This window comes from Sinocyclocheilus rhinocerous, unplaced genomic scaffold (assembly GCF_001515625.1).
Source record: "Sinocyclocheilus rhinocerous isolate Xijiao unplaced genomic scaffold, SAMN03320098_v1.1 scaffold153, whole genome shotgun sequence".
In the NCBI taxonomy this organism is placed as follows: Eukaryota; Metazoa; Chordata; class Actinopteri; order Cypriniformes; family Cyprinidae; genus Sinocyclocheilus; species Sinocyclocheilus rhinocerous.
Window position 1 is genome coordinate 1,625,401 of NW_015660878.1, and position 16,631 is coordinate 1,642,031.

General features: G+C 35.9%; 1 long non-coding RNA gene across 2 annotated transcripts; it reads right to left on the bottom strand.

Annotated features, from left to right (window-relative positions):
- Window positions 1-3,641: 3,641 nt before the first annotated feature.
- Window positions 3,642-9,867, bottom strand: LOC107725631 (uncharacterized). 2 transcript variants are annotated; one of them, XR_001638144.1, is made up of 4 exons: window positions 9,679-9,867; window positions 6,108-6,195; window positions 4,251-4,338; window positions 3,642-4,084 (listed from the first exon to the last, which is right to left on the bottom strand). It is a non-coding gene; the product is annotated as an uncharacterized LOC107725631 (long non-coding RNA). The 2 variants fall into 2 exon arrangements; XR_001638145.1 differs by lacking the exons at window positions 3,642-4,084; window positions 4,251-4,338 and adding an exon at window positions 5,875-5,953.
- Between the last annotated feature and the right edge of the window lie 6,764 nt (window positions 9,868-16,631).

The window sequence follows — 16,631 nt, forward strand, 5'->3', positions numbered from 1 at the left end:
TTACATGCTGCTCTCTTGCTGAGCTCCCTGTCAGACCTTCAGAAGAACAAATTAATCATTTACTGTTGAGCTAATTTATAATCTTTGAATTGATCATCATCTAATATTCATATTATAAAGCGTAGTTGTAAGTTATTGTAGTTTTATCCCTGTTGTTATAGTTTTACTGTAGATAATCTACTGGACTGATGTTTGTTAAGAGTCAGTTGGTGTGTGAAGCTGATTCATGCTTTAGTAGAGCAGCAGTGCTTTGCTTCTAATCCTGCCTTTTAGCAAAACTGTTGTTTATTGTGAAGGAAAGTCTTGTTTTAAAGGGATACTCCACCCCAAAATGAAAATTTTGTCATTAATCACTTACCCCCATGTTGTTCCAAACCCGTAAAAGCTTAGTTCGTCTTCGGAACACAATTATGAACGAAAACAGTGCATCCGTGTGGCGCGGCTGACACAGAAGAGCGTAAGCTGTTTACGTTCAGTGAATATTCTCCAAAATGGCGCTACGGTGATGCGGAGAGACACAGAGGAGACGAATTGTTGAATAAAGCCATTCTTTTTGTTTTCTTCGCGCCACAGATCTCTTGTCTGAACATGTGCTGGAACTTATATTTCACTATTCTCTCTGTCATTTTACAATAAACCAAAAAAATTGAACCCATTGAGCTGGGATTTGAACCCATGACACCACCGCAGTCCTTATTGTGAGTAACGTGTTTAGCCATTTGTGCCACACTGGCTTTCACATTTGAAACACATTTGGGCCAATTTGTTGGATATAATGCAATACATGAGCTTTAACATTAACAATAGTGGGGCTCAAACTCAGGACTCCATGATCTCAACACAACACTCTGCATCCTGAGCCACTGTACCAGGTGAGTTACCGGTTGTTTTGGACAGGTTTTATTGAGAGCTTTGGTTCATGTGATTTAAAAAAAATTATAATAATTTAAGAGCGTTTTAGGTGGTGTTTTGCTGGACACAGTAACAACAGCTGAATGTAAGCAAAAGTGGGATTTGAACTCAGGACTCCATGATTCACAAACAACTCTTTATCTCCTGCACCACTGTGTGGTGACAGCTGTTGTAGTGTTTGAGATGGAAATACGATAAAATAGTTAAAACATCTTCAATTGTGGGATTTGAACCCAAAGGCAAACCACTGTTTTATGAGTCACAATATTTGCAACAATTTGTTGTTGGTTTTTCTGCTATGCAAATTAAGTAATAGCAGTATTTGAACTCAACACTCAATTTGTGGTGTGAAGGGGTGTTTTTCTTTGTGTTTTGTTAGATATGACGTAAATATATGAATTGCCACTTGTGCAAAACAAATGAGTCCAACACATCAGCCTGAAAGTTTCTTTTAATCCTGAAGGCCTTGATTAGTTACTTCAGCTGTTTTTCATCAGAGTTGGAGCTAAAATCAGGACAGTGGCTCACCAGGAGCAGGATTACACAATCTCTTTCCTCCTGCTGTTTTCATGTCTTAATGCAGATACACTTATTGTCCACAAGGGGGAGTACATTAACACATTGATCTGGTCTCATGCCTGTTATCATAGACTGTATGCCTGTTATCCACCCATTCGTTCTTCAAACTGCTTCTCCTGTAGGATCCTATGAGGCAGGGGCATTGATTACGCGGGGGACGCGGTGGACGTGTCCCCCCCACTTTTAATATCACGTAAATTCGTCCCCCGCACTTTTTCGGGCAAGTGTGTCAAGTTTGTTGCCTATACACTACCAGTCAAAAGTTTTTGAATAGTAAGATTTTTAATGTTTTTTAAAGAAGTCTCTTCTGCTCACCAAACCTGCATTTATTTGATCCAAAGTACAGCAAAACAGTAACATTTTGAAATATTTTTACTAGGCTATTTTTACTAGGGGATGCTGGAGTCTGTCCCAGAGTCTTGGACCCAAAGCAGGAAAACACCCAGTTCATCACAGAGCAATGTGAGGTAGATCCAGTCAAGCTTTACTATAAATCCTGCTTGATTCTCCAAACACAATAACACAAACTCATTGGCTAATTGTTAAAAAACATGATAAGTGAAATCAAATAAATATCTGCTTCAGCCATAGACAATATGAAAATATTTTGTCCTTGATTTGTTTACGAGTTTGTCATTGAGTTCAACAACAACATTTTATCAGACTTACCACATAATTTGAACACTGATCTGGATCATTTAACAAACTACTAGATATGACAAAATATACATTTGTAAAATATTCTAAATCTAAGTCTCGGTCCTCTCACCTGCCACCTCGGGTTTGTAATTTCAGTTAATAACGCAGATAAACTTATTGACCACAAGAGAGAGCAGATGATCAGCTGTTTGTCACCTGCCTTATACACATTTAACCAAATAAAAAAGGGGCTTTTGCTTTTTCTTCAGTATGAAACTGTTAAAGCATGTGTTTTGTAATATGGGCAATGACCCAATCTCTGAAGCAACTTTGAGTCCGTTGACAGTAAACTATGATTTGTAAGGTAAAAACTGAAGTGCAGTTTTCCATCCGCTCCACCAGGCGGCGGAATCAGGCTTTAGGTTCAGTTTGACGCACAGATGCTGCTTGACAACATGACGCTTGATAACAGTCACAACAACACGAGCAGACTGACTTAAGTATAAATTCTGCAGATGACAGCTCAGTTACAGACTCATAATGTCACTTAACAGCACACACTTCAGCCCATAAACAAACAAAACAGACAAATGCTGCGATAAAGTGCAGGAGTGGAAGATGTCACGCGACTCACCTGTAAGTCTCCTTCTCTTCAAGTGTATTTCTCTTGTAAAATTACATGCCTAGAATTAATTGTTGTATTTAAGTCATTAAGTGTCTATTTATGTGTAATTCAGATATACAGCTCCTCTGTCAGGTAATTTAGTCTTTGTTTACATGCTGCTCTCTTGCGGAGCTCCCTGTCTGTCATACCTTCAGAAGAACAAATGAATCAGTTATTGTATGATATATCATTACTTAGGTATACTGTACTTTAGACTAACTGTAATATGTTGAGTTTAAGCTACACAGTATGGAGTGATGTCTGTTTATTTATGTCTTTCCCCTACAGAATAAGGGATGTTTGGACCGTTACACTCAGCCAACAGAAGCATGTGGACAGACATTCACTGATGGACATCCATAAGTAACACTGTCATGTCAAGCTGAGCTGCAAAAGTTTTTTTCACATGTTTAGTGTTCAAATCCATTGCCATTATTACATGTTTTTTTTAACCTTATATCCAGCAAAACACGAAAAACACACCTTAACACCACAAATTCAGTGACTCAGGATATACTGTAAAGTGTTTCAATCTTGAGTTCAAATCCTACTATTACTTAATTTGTCATTATATCTACCACTAAACAGAAAAACCAACAACAAATTGTTGCAAACTTTGTGGCTTATAAAATTTGTAATTTGCTATTTTATCGTATTTCCATCTAAAACACCACTATACCACTATGCAGTGGTGCAGAAGATAGAGTTGTTACTGTGTCTAGCAAAACTCCACATAAAACGCTCTAAAAATGTTACAATTTTTTTTTAAATCACATGAACCAAAGCTGTCAATAAAACCCGTCCAAAACAACCAGTAACTCACCTGGTACAGTGGCTCAGGATGCAGAGTGTTGTGTTGGGATCATGGAGTCATGAGTTCGAGCCCCACTATTGCTAACATTAAAGCTCATGTATTGCATTATATCCAACAAATTGGCCCAAATGCCAGTCCTTGATGTGAAAGCCAGTGTGGCACTAATGGCTAAACACATGTTTCTTACAGTCAGGACTGTGGTGGTGTCATGGGTTCAAATCCCAGCTCAATGGGCTCTACATTTATCTGGTTTATTGTAAAATGACAGTGAAATATAAGTTCCTGCACATGTTCAGACAAGAGATCTGTGGCTCAGTGGTAAGAGCGCTGCCTCATGGTTTCAGAGGTTGCTGGCTCAAGTCCAACCAGATCTCCGCGATATGAGTGAATGGTCTGGTGTGAGTGAGAAGGTGTGGGGGATCATGGCATCCCCCCCTGAGCTCCAGCACAATGTCCAGCAGGGGTTATGCTTCTGCCTGAAAAAAATGTAATTTGCTATAATTTTTCCCAACCCCCGTCCCTTCCCCACCTACTTAGGTTACCATCATTTGCTTTTCAAAGGGGTGCTCCTTCAAAAAGAAAATTATGCTAACCTATACATTTACAAGCAAACAACACACAGTGAACTGTTATAAGCATTACCTGTGCATCAGCAGATGTCCATCATCACAGTCAATGTCTGTCCACATGCTTCTGTTGGCTGAGTGTAACGGTCCAAACATCCCTTATTCTGTAGGGGAAAGACATAAATAAACACATCACTCTTCTCAATCTTTTCTATTTTCTTTTTCCCAACCTTTTCTATTCACAAAACCTTGTTATCGCTTTTCAATTCCATGTAATTATTTTTTGCCACACAATCAGCGGGCGTGCCCAGGATTACAGACACCAGGGCTGTGTCCGATATCGCCCCCTATACCCTCATTCACTATTCCCTACATTAGGTCACTAATTCAGTTCACTAGAAGGAGTGAATGAAAACGAGTAGTGAATTCGGACACTGAGTGCACCGGAAGGAATGCCGCTTTTGCATAGTTTGTGCTTGCTGTTTATTAATCATTTGAAACTAGCAAACTAGCAGCTCCAGTAGTAAGATTAAAGGATTTATCTTGAACTCTGTCACGGAAATTATGTATAAACCCTAATCAAACAATTTAATAATCAATTTACAATGAATTTATACCCGTGTTGTACATTATGCTGTACGCCATGGATGAGCGCTTTGTAAAAATGAACGGATTGATTATTCAGCTGCGGGCGCCATCTTCTGGCGAGATGCGCGAATTCATTCGGCGCGTGACTCTCACGGTGCATTATGGGCATTCTCTAGCCGTTGAGCGTGCACCAGTTGTACACTCGTTTTTGCAGTGCATTGTGGGATTGAATGAGTGCACTCGAGAACGTCCGAGGAGGCTAACGAGGGAGACACAGGTGGAGCAACTTAAACAATAATGAGGTAACAAGATGGGCGGGGTCTGACAATAGACAGGAGAGAGCACATGGCACCAAACAAACACAACACAAGCCATGTGCTCACAGAAAACAGTCATCTGGTGGCCATCCTGGGCACACCCGCTGAAGACTGTGACATTTTTAAACAAAACTAGTTCAAGATAGATTTAAACATTCAGTGTTCTTTTTTGCAAAGACACTTTGCAAAAATGTCACTGCAGATATTCTTTACAACTTAAAAGTACTTAGTAGTACGTAAAGTTCAGTTATACAGTAACTTATCAAATATGCACAAGTCAACCTGCCATAGTAAACAAGATCACAGGGAGATGCCAAAGAACTGCATATATACTGCTCAATTCAGAATTACTAAACACACCAAATAACAATGAAAAATGAAAACATTCTGAATGTGTGGAAACTCAGCGATCTGAACGTGGGTTCTTCAGAACAAGCATCTTGTCCGTGTTTGGAGCATCTGATGTCCATATGTACATAAACACCACTGATCTCTCACAAACTTTTTCAAAACAAGCGTGTGGAGTGCGTTATAATGGGTTCTATGTGCTTAGACACGCTGTTCATGTCTGGTGTTGTAGTGTTATCTGCCCGTTTACACCAATGCCACTAGACTAGATGGTGTATCTTTTCCATAGCAACGACTCTTGACTTATGTGTTCGCTTAGCTTTCTGTAGCGCAGCTGCCGAACGTTCTGTGAAGACAATAGCGAGCATTCAGACACAATAAAGCACGATATGCCTTTTTCTTGTTGTTGCTGGAAAAAATATATATATAAATGCTTCTTTGGTCTGGTGTGAGTGAGAAGGTGTGGGGGATCATGGCATCCCCCCCTGAGCTCCAGCACAATGTCCAGCAGGGGTTATGCTTCTGCCTGAAAAAAATGTAATTTGCTATAATTTTTCCCTTCCCCACCTACTTAGGTTACCATCATTTGCTTTTCAAAGGGGTGCTCCTTCAAAAAGAAAATTATGCTAACCTATACATTTACAAGCAAACAACACACAGTGAACTGTTATAAGCATTACCTGTGCATCAGCAGATGTCCATCATCACAGTCAATGTCTGTCCACATGCTTCTGTTGGCTGAGTGTAACGGTCCAAACATCCCTTATTCTGTAGGGGAAAGACATAAATAAACACATCACTCTTCTCAATCTTTTCTATTTTCTTTTTCCCAACCTTTTCTATTCACAAAACCTTGTTATCGCTTTTCAATTCCATGTAATTATTTTTTGCCACACAATCAGCGGGCGTGCCCAGGATTACAGACACCAGGGCTGTGTCCGATATCGCCCCCTATACCCTCATTCACTATTCCCTACATTAGGTCACTAATTCAGTTCACTAGAAGGAGTGAATGAAAACGAGTAGTGAATTCGGACACTGAGTGCACCGGAAGGAATGCCGCTTTTGCATATTTGCAAAAATGTCACTGCAGATATTCTTTACAACTTAAAAGTACTTAGTAGTACGTAAAGTTCAGTTATACAGTAACTTATCAAATATGCACAAGTCAACCTGCCATAGTAAACAAGATCACAGGGAGATGCCAAAGAACTGCATATATACTGCTCAATTCAGAATTACTAAACACACCAAATAACAATGAAAAATGAAAACATTCTGAATGTGTGGAAACTCAGCGATCTGAACGTGGGTTCTTCAGAACAAGCATCTTGTCCGTGTTTGGAGCATCTGATGTCCATATGTACATAAACACCACTGATCTCTCACAAACTTTTTCAAAACAAGCGTGTGGAGTGCGTTATAATGGGTTCTATGTGCTTAGACACGCTGTTCATGTCTGGTGTTGTAGTGTTATCTGCCCGTTTACACCAATGCCACTAGACTAGATGGTGTATCTTTTCCATAGCAACGACTCTTGACTTATGTATTCGCTTAGCTTTCTGTAGCGCAGCTGCCGAACGTTCTGTGAAGACAATAGCGAGCATTCAGACACAATAAAGCACGATATGCCTTTTTCTTGTTGTTGCTGGAAAAAATATATATATAAATGCTTCTTGTTTGCTGATTGGCTGTGGTTGGTTTGAATGCCAAATTTCTCTGGAAACTAATGAAAATGATATTTCAAGTCCAGTTAAATCACATACTGTATGCCATGATCATGTGGCATTCAATTACATGTTTTTAAAATTATATATGGGCTAATGGCTGTTATATAGACTAAATACTTGCTTTTAAAATATATAGTATAAGTAAAATATATAATATACACCACCGTTCAAAAGGGGGTAAGATTTCAAAAGAAATCTCTTCTGATCAGCAAGGCTGCACTTATGCCCTTTTTGATAAAAAATACAGTAAAACTACTAAATCTACATTTGAAAGAAAACTGCTTTCTATTTGAATATATTTAAAAATGTTTTTTTCCTGTCATGCTAAAACTTCATTAAGTCAGCTTTTAGTGTCACATGATCCTTCAGAAATCATGCTGATTGCTGCACAAGAAACATTTCTTATTCTTATTCTTATTTTAGCTGTTATATAGCTGATTGAAATATAATTATGAAATGGAAAATTATAGTAAAGGAATATTATACAGGTGCATCTCAATAAATTAGAAAGTCGTGGAAAAGTTAATTTATTTCAGTAATTCAACTCAAATTGTGAAACTCGTGTATTAAATAAATTAAATGCACACAGACTGAAGTAGTTTAAGTGAGATAGTGAAATTGGTGGGTTTTTGTTAAATGTGAGCCAAAATCATCACAATTAAAAGAACCAAAAACTTAAACTACTTCAGTCTGTGTGCATTGAATTTATTTAATACACGAGTTTCACAATTTGAGTTAAATTACCGAAATAAATGAACTTTTCCACGACATTCTAATTTATTGAGATGCACCTGTAGTAAAGGAGGGTTTACATTTCTTCCATTTACATGTGTCAATGTGAAGTTTGCCCACTAAAATTACCATTTTCTATCAGAAAACAGGGAATTCAATATATTCTCCAAAAACAAGGTATTTTCTGAAAAACTATAAGGATGAATATATTTATATTTTCACTGAAAGCTAATTGAAAGCATCCACCAAAAATGTATAGTTAAAATCACAGCAGTATAAAGGGTGTTCAAGAGTTTCAGGAAAGGATTAACAAAGTGAAATCTCTTTTGTATAATTCCTCTGTGGATATTCTAAACAGGTATATTTAAAGTCTCTTTAACCTTTGGTGCAAGTTAGGGTGGGGCTGGGCGATAATTCGATAACAATAATTATCTTGATTTAATTTTCCTCGATAAAACGATATGAAGAGTTCGATAAATGTTCGATATAATGTTTATGTGCCAAAAGCAGAACGAAACAGCGCGACTCATTTGAATCGCGCAACACGGTAGGGATGGGCGATACCTCTTATTTTATTTTTGATCCGATACTGATATTTTCAAGCCCAGTATCGCCGATACCGATACGATACCTCTAAACTAAACTGATCTTTTAAATTATTACAAGAATATAATCAGTAATTATACTCACTTAATATTAGATTTTAAAGCCATGTTTTTTAACATTTCATATGCCTTTTTTGTTTACACTGTCAGAAATAAAATATACTATAATTGTATTTTAGCCCTTTACTGGGGCAGTAACCTCAAAGGTGCAACTATACCCCTAAAAGGGAGCATATTAGTACCATACAAGTATGCATGCTTTAAGGGTAGATAAGTTACAAAGGTGCACCTTTGAGGATACCTCATGAGAAATAAACATGGTGTTACATAAGTACTAAAATTTATTATTATTAAGCATATTACTACCATACAAGTATGCATGCTTTAAGGGTAGATAAGTTACAATAGTGCACCTTTGAGGATACCTCATGAGAAATAAACATGGTGTTACATAAGTACTCAAATCTATTATTATTATTAATACCATGGTAAATTTGTGGTTACTGCAGTTTTAGTACAAATACTATGGTAAACTGTGGTTACTGTGATAAAACCATGGTTAATTTTTGTAAAAGGCTGCCAGGCTACAGGTGAAACTTTAGCATATTTTTTTCTGACAGATTTATTAACAGCAATTACAGAACATAACACAATCCATTTAAACGTTTAACAACCAGTTTAAATAAATTTACTTGCACAAAATTTAAAATAAATATTACATGTACACAAAAGTTTTGGGTCAGTAAGATTTTTGTAATATTTTTTTTTAGTCTCATGCTCACCAAGGCTGCACTTATTTGAAAAACAAAAACAAAACAAAAAACAGTAAAAGCAGCAATATTGTGAAATATAACAATTAAAATAACTACTTTCTATTTTAATATATTTTAAAATGTAATTTAAAATGCATCTGTGATTAAAGCTGAATTTTCAGCATCATTACTCCAGTCTTCAGTGTCACATGATCCTTCAGAAATCATTCTAATATAATTTGCTGCTCAAGAAACATTTATTATTATTGCTGCTTCATATTTATGTGGAAACCGTGATGCATTTTTCAGAATTAATTTTATATATAGTAACAATGTTATGTAGGCTAATGTAATAATGTGGCAATGGTTTCTTAAGATCTACTTATGCTTCTGATGCTTTTGAGAAATACACTGGAAGAGAAGGAGACTTACAGGTGAGTCGCGTGACATCTTCCACTCCTGCACTTTATCGCAGCATTTGTCTGTTTTGTTTGTTTATGGGCTGAAGTGTGTGCTGTTAAGTGACATTATGAGTCTGTAACTGAGCTGTCATCTGCAGAATTTATACTTAAGTCAGTCTGCTCGTGTTGTTGTGACTGTTATCAAGCGTCATGTTGTCAAGCAGCATCTGTGCGTCAAACTGAACCTAAAGCCTGATTTAAAACTACACTTAAATTTTTGTCAGAGGACAAAGATTTTAATTGAAAATATTTTATAACAAATCTATATAGATAACTTGAATCTAGTAGTATCGTTAAATGTTCCGTATCAACACTCAACCGATGGTCTCTGGTAAGTCAGATAATATGTTTTGTTGTTGAACTCAATGGCAACCTCAAAATATAAACAAAAAATACGGGACAAAATATATTTTATATGTTATATGGCTGAAGTAGATGTTTATTTGACTTTATTTATCATGTTCATTCACAATTAGACAATGAGTTTGTGTTGTTGTGTTTGCAGAATCAAGCAGCATTTATACAGTAAAGCTTGACTGGATCTTCCTCTGTGTCACTGATGAGGAGGATGTGAGTTTCTATCTGGAGATTTGGATGATCATGAGGTTATAGATGAAGGAGTGAGACTCTGGCTTCTCCACACCTACAAAATCAAACATCACATTTTTAGTTCAAATTAAACCAAAGTAAATGGGTTGGTGTGAGAGATTGATCACTGATTATACATAGTAAAACCTGACTGATTATTTGGATTATTAAAAAGTGTTACCAAATGACAGGTAACAGCTAAATTTATAGAGTTATACAACTACTAACCATTTAGATTTTGTCTATGGACAGTTTTTTAGTGATTAATATAACAAGCACATTGCCCTGATCAGCTTGATCAACTCATTTTGAGCTACAGCCTCACATCAGGACCACAGAGAAACCCAGTGTGTCTTTCATGAGATTTCACAGGTCATTCAGAAATGAGTAATGAGTGAAAAATTAGATGATGTGAGAAAATACTGTGATCTGTTTAATAAGAAGCTTAGTTTCTAAGAGAAACTAAACTCTGATTTACTTGAACCAATTGCTTTGCAAAATGGATCACATTTTTGAAGTGCTCAGAATGCTGGTGACATCTGCTGGTCAAGATGCTGTAAATACAAGGACACAGCCAAAAAATGTCAAATGTGACTTTTCACAAACCAACTGCATGCTTTCATTAAAGTGTAATCGATTAAATGCAATCTACAGTTAAAACTAGGACAGTTAAAAACAGTTAACTATCACTCCCCCTTTTTAAACTGAACCTACATTATAAAATTTTGCCGGTGTGTCATTTATTCATCCAGATATACTAATATCCGCAAAGGGGACCTGCCAACCCTGCTGAAAAAACAATAGAACCCATCATAGAATTTGTAATGGTTTTACTGGTTATAATGGGAATTGTACTGTTTTTAATGCAAACTGTAATGGTGCCTGTTGCTGCTCTCTACTGGTAAGTGGTTGCCTTCAATTGGTGGCTTGTTAAAACCAATAAATCCTAATGGTATATGTCCCAAAACACACTACAGGAAACCATTTTTTAATGGTTAAAAGTTGATGGTTTGTAATGTTTGTAATGGTATTTGTAGTGGAAACCATTCGGATTTCTGTGATGGTTTATATTGTTTTTTTTTTCCAGCAGCGAAATATGCAAGTTGTCTGTTATAATAATCAGAAAAGCCAAAAACAGTAGAAATTTGAAAGGCACTTTGGTAAAATGTTACCAAACAATTTAAACAATTTATATATGTTCTAGAAGAGATAATATTAGCCATTATGATACAGACTTATAATCATTAGACTACATACATCAACACAAAATAATTAACTGTGAACAAAAATGATGAAAAGCACTTTAAATAATAATTTAAGAATATCTGCCCATAAAATAAACAAACAGCCCAAAAGGAGATCTTTTGTCCCGCAAGTTGTGTTTGTTTGTCGTCCATGTGACTTTCATATCAACACATCTGACATTTTATTTGGCTTACCCCAGTTCAGTTGAGAGCTGATTTGAATCAATTGCCTGTAGATTTTAATTTGATCTACTAGTTAAGATGCTGACAAACCACAGATTTGGATGAAAACATATGTGTGCAGTGCCATCCACTCTTCTTATTCTTTTTGTGATATTTTTGGTGGTTGGCAAACCAACACAGAAGGTGCATTTCCGCCACCTACTGTACTGAAGTGTGGAAGGTAAAAGGTTGGAAAATTTTAAGTGAACAGTATTAAAAAAAACACACCCTAAATTCTATTTATTAACCCTGTAACTTTTAAATACTTACATACCTTAGCATATAATATTCTTAATTGCCTTGGGCCATTACCTAAAATGATCTGGAGTGTGATCCTTTTGATTCCCATTTTTGATGATTATTTTCCTACCGCTGTATTTAAATATTTCTGCATGATTCTCAATATGATTCAAATGTTTACCTTTTAAACCATAAGATCTTTCGTACCTCAGTTGCAATGAACCATTATACTTCAGTTTTATTCATTGATATTATTCCTTTATGTCAATTCAGGATGTTTTAGGGTTCACTTAGCAATGATGGTCTACCTCCTCACACCTACATGTGCCAGCACCCAAAGATATTTTGCATCTGATCCTAATTGCTTTATTCTAAACTAACTCTGTATGACGTTTTATATTATCGATGTGCTACAAATCTTATATTATCGATGTGCTGAAAATAGTCCAGTTGATAAGCTTGAAAGTGCTGCCACAGAATGGTCTAATGGATTCTATTGCTTCTGCTAAATGATTAAATAAATATATGATCTATTCTTCTTTTTGCAATTTTAACTTTACAAAGAGAAAACTGCTGCTGCTTTGCTTCTAGAATTTGGGTATCTTGATTTATATATCTGCATCATGGTATGTTATATCTACTGGCTTGTTTTGTTTCCTTGTTAATTATTTATTTGTATGTAGCTCAACTGAAGGCTTTGGGGAAAAAAGTTCCAATCGAAGCTACAATCACAGAAGAAATGTATAGCATTCTGTTGCAGCACTGAGCCACCACATAGTAAGTGTTTGTTATTTGTATCTTTATCTTTTCATTTATCTTAAAAAGAATAATTCCCTCAGTCTCTAGGTCAGGATTCCTACACATTTTTTATTTCAAAATACCACACTTATTCCAGGCTCAAATTTACAGACTTCTCTGTAGATTTTCAGAGACAATTTGATACTCTCACAATAATGCAAACTAGTGTTGTCACAGTAACAAAATTTCAGGAGTCAATTTCAGAGATCTCTGCACTATAGCAAAAAAAAAAAAAAAAAAAACTAGGCTACTGAAAATATTTTAATTACTTGAAAAATATCAATATATCTTCAATTAAATAAGTTAATTATTAATGCTAATAATTACGTAACTAATACATTAAAATAGCATGTAGCCTTCAAATATTTTTCAATAAAGTAAACATTGCTTTATAAAGGTCAAGACAAAAGTTAGTATTAAAAACCAAAGAAACTCATTATAGAACATTTCAATATTTTTAGAGTGCTTTATACATCTATCTATTGTTACTGATCAACAGAATCAATAGTCTATAGTGTAGAATCAATACGCCAATAGTCTGGAAATTCAAACTCTGTTTTCTTTTTTTCATATCCAGTCCTGGAAATTACTGAAATCAAATTCTGAAATACATTCTGCGTAGGAACCCTGCTAGGGCGATTTCACTTACAGAGTCTTTTTGCTGCCATATTATCCTTAAAATCTCCATTCCTAGAGAATTGACACTTTCAATCATTCCTATCATTTGCTTAGTTTCAATGGACTGATAGACTCATCAACAATAACTTACCTTATGCTCCTTCTTGCCAGAAGATTTCCCTTTTCATAGTCAGTTTCAAAGACATAATCCACACTTTTCTTCTATTTTCATTATTTCCATTACCTCCGCTATCCGCCCCAAACATTTGATGCACCATAGTTTCCGGATAGTTTCCGGTGTTCCGGTGAATTCAGTTTCCCTGTTTCCCCCTCACAGCGCCTGCGCAACTTCGCAGTGTTGCCAAGTCCGCGGTTTTCCAGCGGTAGTTTGTAGTAGCAATTGGGCGTTTTTTTTTTAATTATCCTGGCAACCCTGAAACTTCAGTACTAAAATCATGACGTCATGATTTCGCCCCGGCTAAGCAAGTCAGCTTATGGTGGTTTTGCTGTCTTTCTGCAAGCAACGTTAATTTCACCATGTTAATTAGATCATTTGTAATTAAATACGTATTAATGTACGTGAGTCCTGCTGTGATACAGATGTTGACCACAAGAGGAAGCCGGTGATCATCTGTCATTCGCCCGTCTTACATTTAATGTAACAAATAGGGATTTTTGTTTAAAATGTGAAATATCTGAAGTAAGCTACAGGTTAAAAAAAATTAGAAACCTAACTTTGAGTCATTTTCTGTCTGTTGGTGGTACAATAAGAACGGCTCATCTGGTAGAAACTGTGCAGTTTCCCATCCGCTCCACTAGGCGGCGAAGGCAGGTTTACTTTTACGTTCAAAATGACACCTTTCCATCTCTGTAAACAACATGACAGTTGCCGCAATACATTTGTATCGTTTTACCGTCATAAAAGTACAGTTTCTGCATATGACAGCTGAATGACAGACTCATAATGTCACTTAACAGCACATATTTAATCCCAACCGCAAAAAAAAACGACACACGCTGTGATAAAGTGAAGGAATCAACTGTCACGCGACTCACCTGTGAGTAACTTTACGCATAAAGTGCGTTTCTCTTATAAATTCACTATCACGCATTATATTGCAGTCCTCAGTCATTATATTGCAGTTTTTAAGTCATTAATTACGTTTGTATTGATGTATTATTCTGATATGTTAAAGCGGTGCTTAATGTGTTTGCTAGAGAATTTGAGTGATGCTGCTCTTTCTTTGGCTGACACTGGCAATCTGTTTAAGTTTCTAAAACCTTCAAACTTAAAAAAAAAAAAAAAAACTCTAAGCCTAAAAGTATTGTTATTTATTGTTATGGTTATTTTATAGTTCTTTTATACCAAACATGTATGAATGCAGTCATATCTGTTATTATTTATTATGATTTATTGATTTTATCACTGACTTTGTTTACATTCTGTGCTCCTGCAGAACTGTCAGACATTTACAAGAACAACAAGTTGTTGCTTTACTTTTCTAGTGTGAATCTAAGGAGGTGGTTCATATACACTGTATGAAGTAGGATAATAAGGAATAGTACTTGTATCTGTTGATGCTATAGTATCATCGTAGTAATAGTCTACAGGATTCATGTTTGTTAATAGTTGATGTTGTGTGAAGCTCTGATGTTCCTTCTGATTTATGGCACACTTAATGTTACTGTCAATGCAATTTTTTTATTATCCATGATTTCATCTTTCATTTTCTGCTTCTGAGTTCTACATCAGTTATTTGAATTATAGTAGCCTAATGCACAAAAAGTGTGTTTTTGTGCTAAAAATGTGTAAACGAATATTTTTTTAGCTCTTTTGTACAATTGAAAGTCTGCGCACAATATGGAGTAATGTCTAATCTCTACAGAATAAGGGATGTTTGGACCGTTACACAACAACATAAGCATGTGGACAGACATTGACTGTAATGATGGACATCTGCTGATGCACAGGCAATGCTTATGTCTGTGTTTATATTCCAGTTTCATGCAGTCTATAAACTGAATTTGAGAGAATGAGTTCAGGGTCTGGCTAAATATTAACATTTTTGTTTTAAGGTAAAACATAAGGTTTATGTATTGCTGTCAGATCTCGATTATTGAAAAATCTGTTTATTTGATGCAAAACATATATGTGTGTGTAAAATCGACACATGCCATGGTTCTTATTTGTTTTTGCTGATAAATTAGATAATTTAGAATCCAGTTAAAGAAGTTACTGCTTGCCACTGTTATATTCCCTTTGTTAGTGAGGGAAAATAAAGCTTAAGGAACAGATGAATGTGTGTTAGAGAGTAGTAAATACTTAAGAGACAGTTTTTTAGATACTTTTAAATTCTGGTATTCATTCATTCATTCATTCATGTGTGCATTTGGGTTTTCCTTAAATTGACATTTATTAATTTTATGATGATTTTAGATTCTAATTTTATGTTTTTTAAAATTGTTTTTCCCAAAATGCATGCATTTTCCTTTCCCTAAATTGACATTAATTAATTTTTAAATTGTAAAATTTTAGATTCTGATTCTTTCTTCAATGTTTATTTTATTTTTTTCATTATTTTTCATTATTTTTTTTTATTTTTTTTGAAAATGTGTGCATTTGCTTTTTCCTCAAATAATACAAAAGAACAATAGTTAGTGTGAGTGCTGATGGGCTAGTGTTCAAGTCATGGGAGCTGAACCTGATGTAGGAGACCAGGGTTCAAGTCCTCCCTCTGCTGCTGGTTTGATTTGTGTTAGGAATTTTTTCCCCAAAAAAGTTTTTTTTTAATTTAAAAAATTTCGTTTTTTTTCTTTGTTCCTCCTCCTCTCCTAGGTCCGCCTCTCCTCCATCTCCTCCTCATCTCTGTTACCACCCCAGGTATCTTAGCCAGTTAGTCCATGTTTCTTATGGCTGTGTAGCCAGTCTGTTTCACCACCCCCGAGCGAGCACTGTGAGCCTCAGGTATTCACCTTTGCCACCACACCCTTTTGCTTGGTATACCACCCCAGGTACTTTGCTGTTGCCACAGCTTTATTTCTTTGGTGTGTTCCCCACACACCGAGGTGGGATTTGAACCCAAGCCTCTACCGTAACCAACGTGTGTTTAGCCACTAGTACCATTGTGGCTTTCATGCTGAGAATTGTCGTTTGAGGCCACAACAACATAAGCATGTGGACAGACATTGACTGTAATGATGGACATCTGCTGAT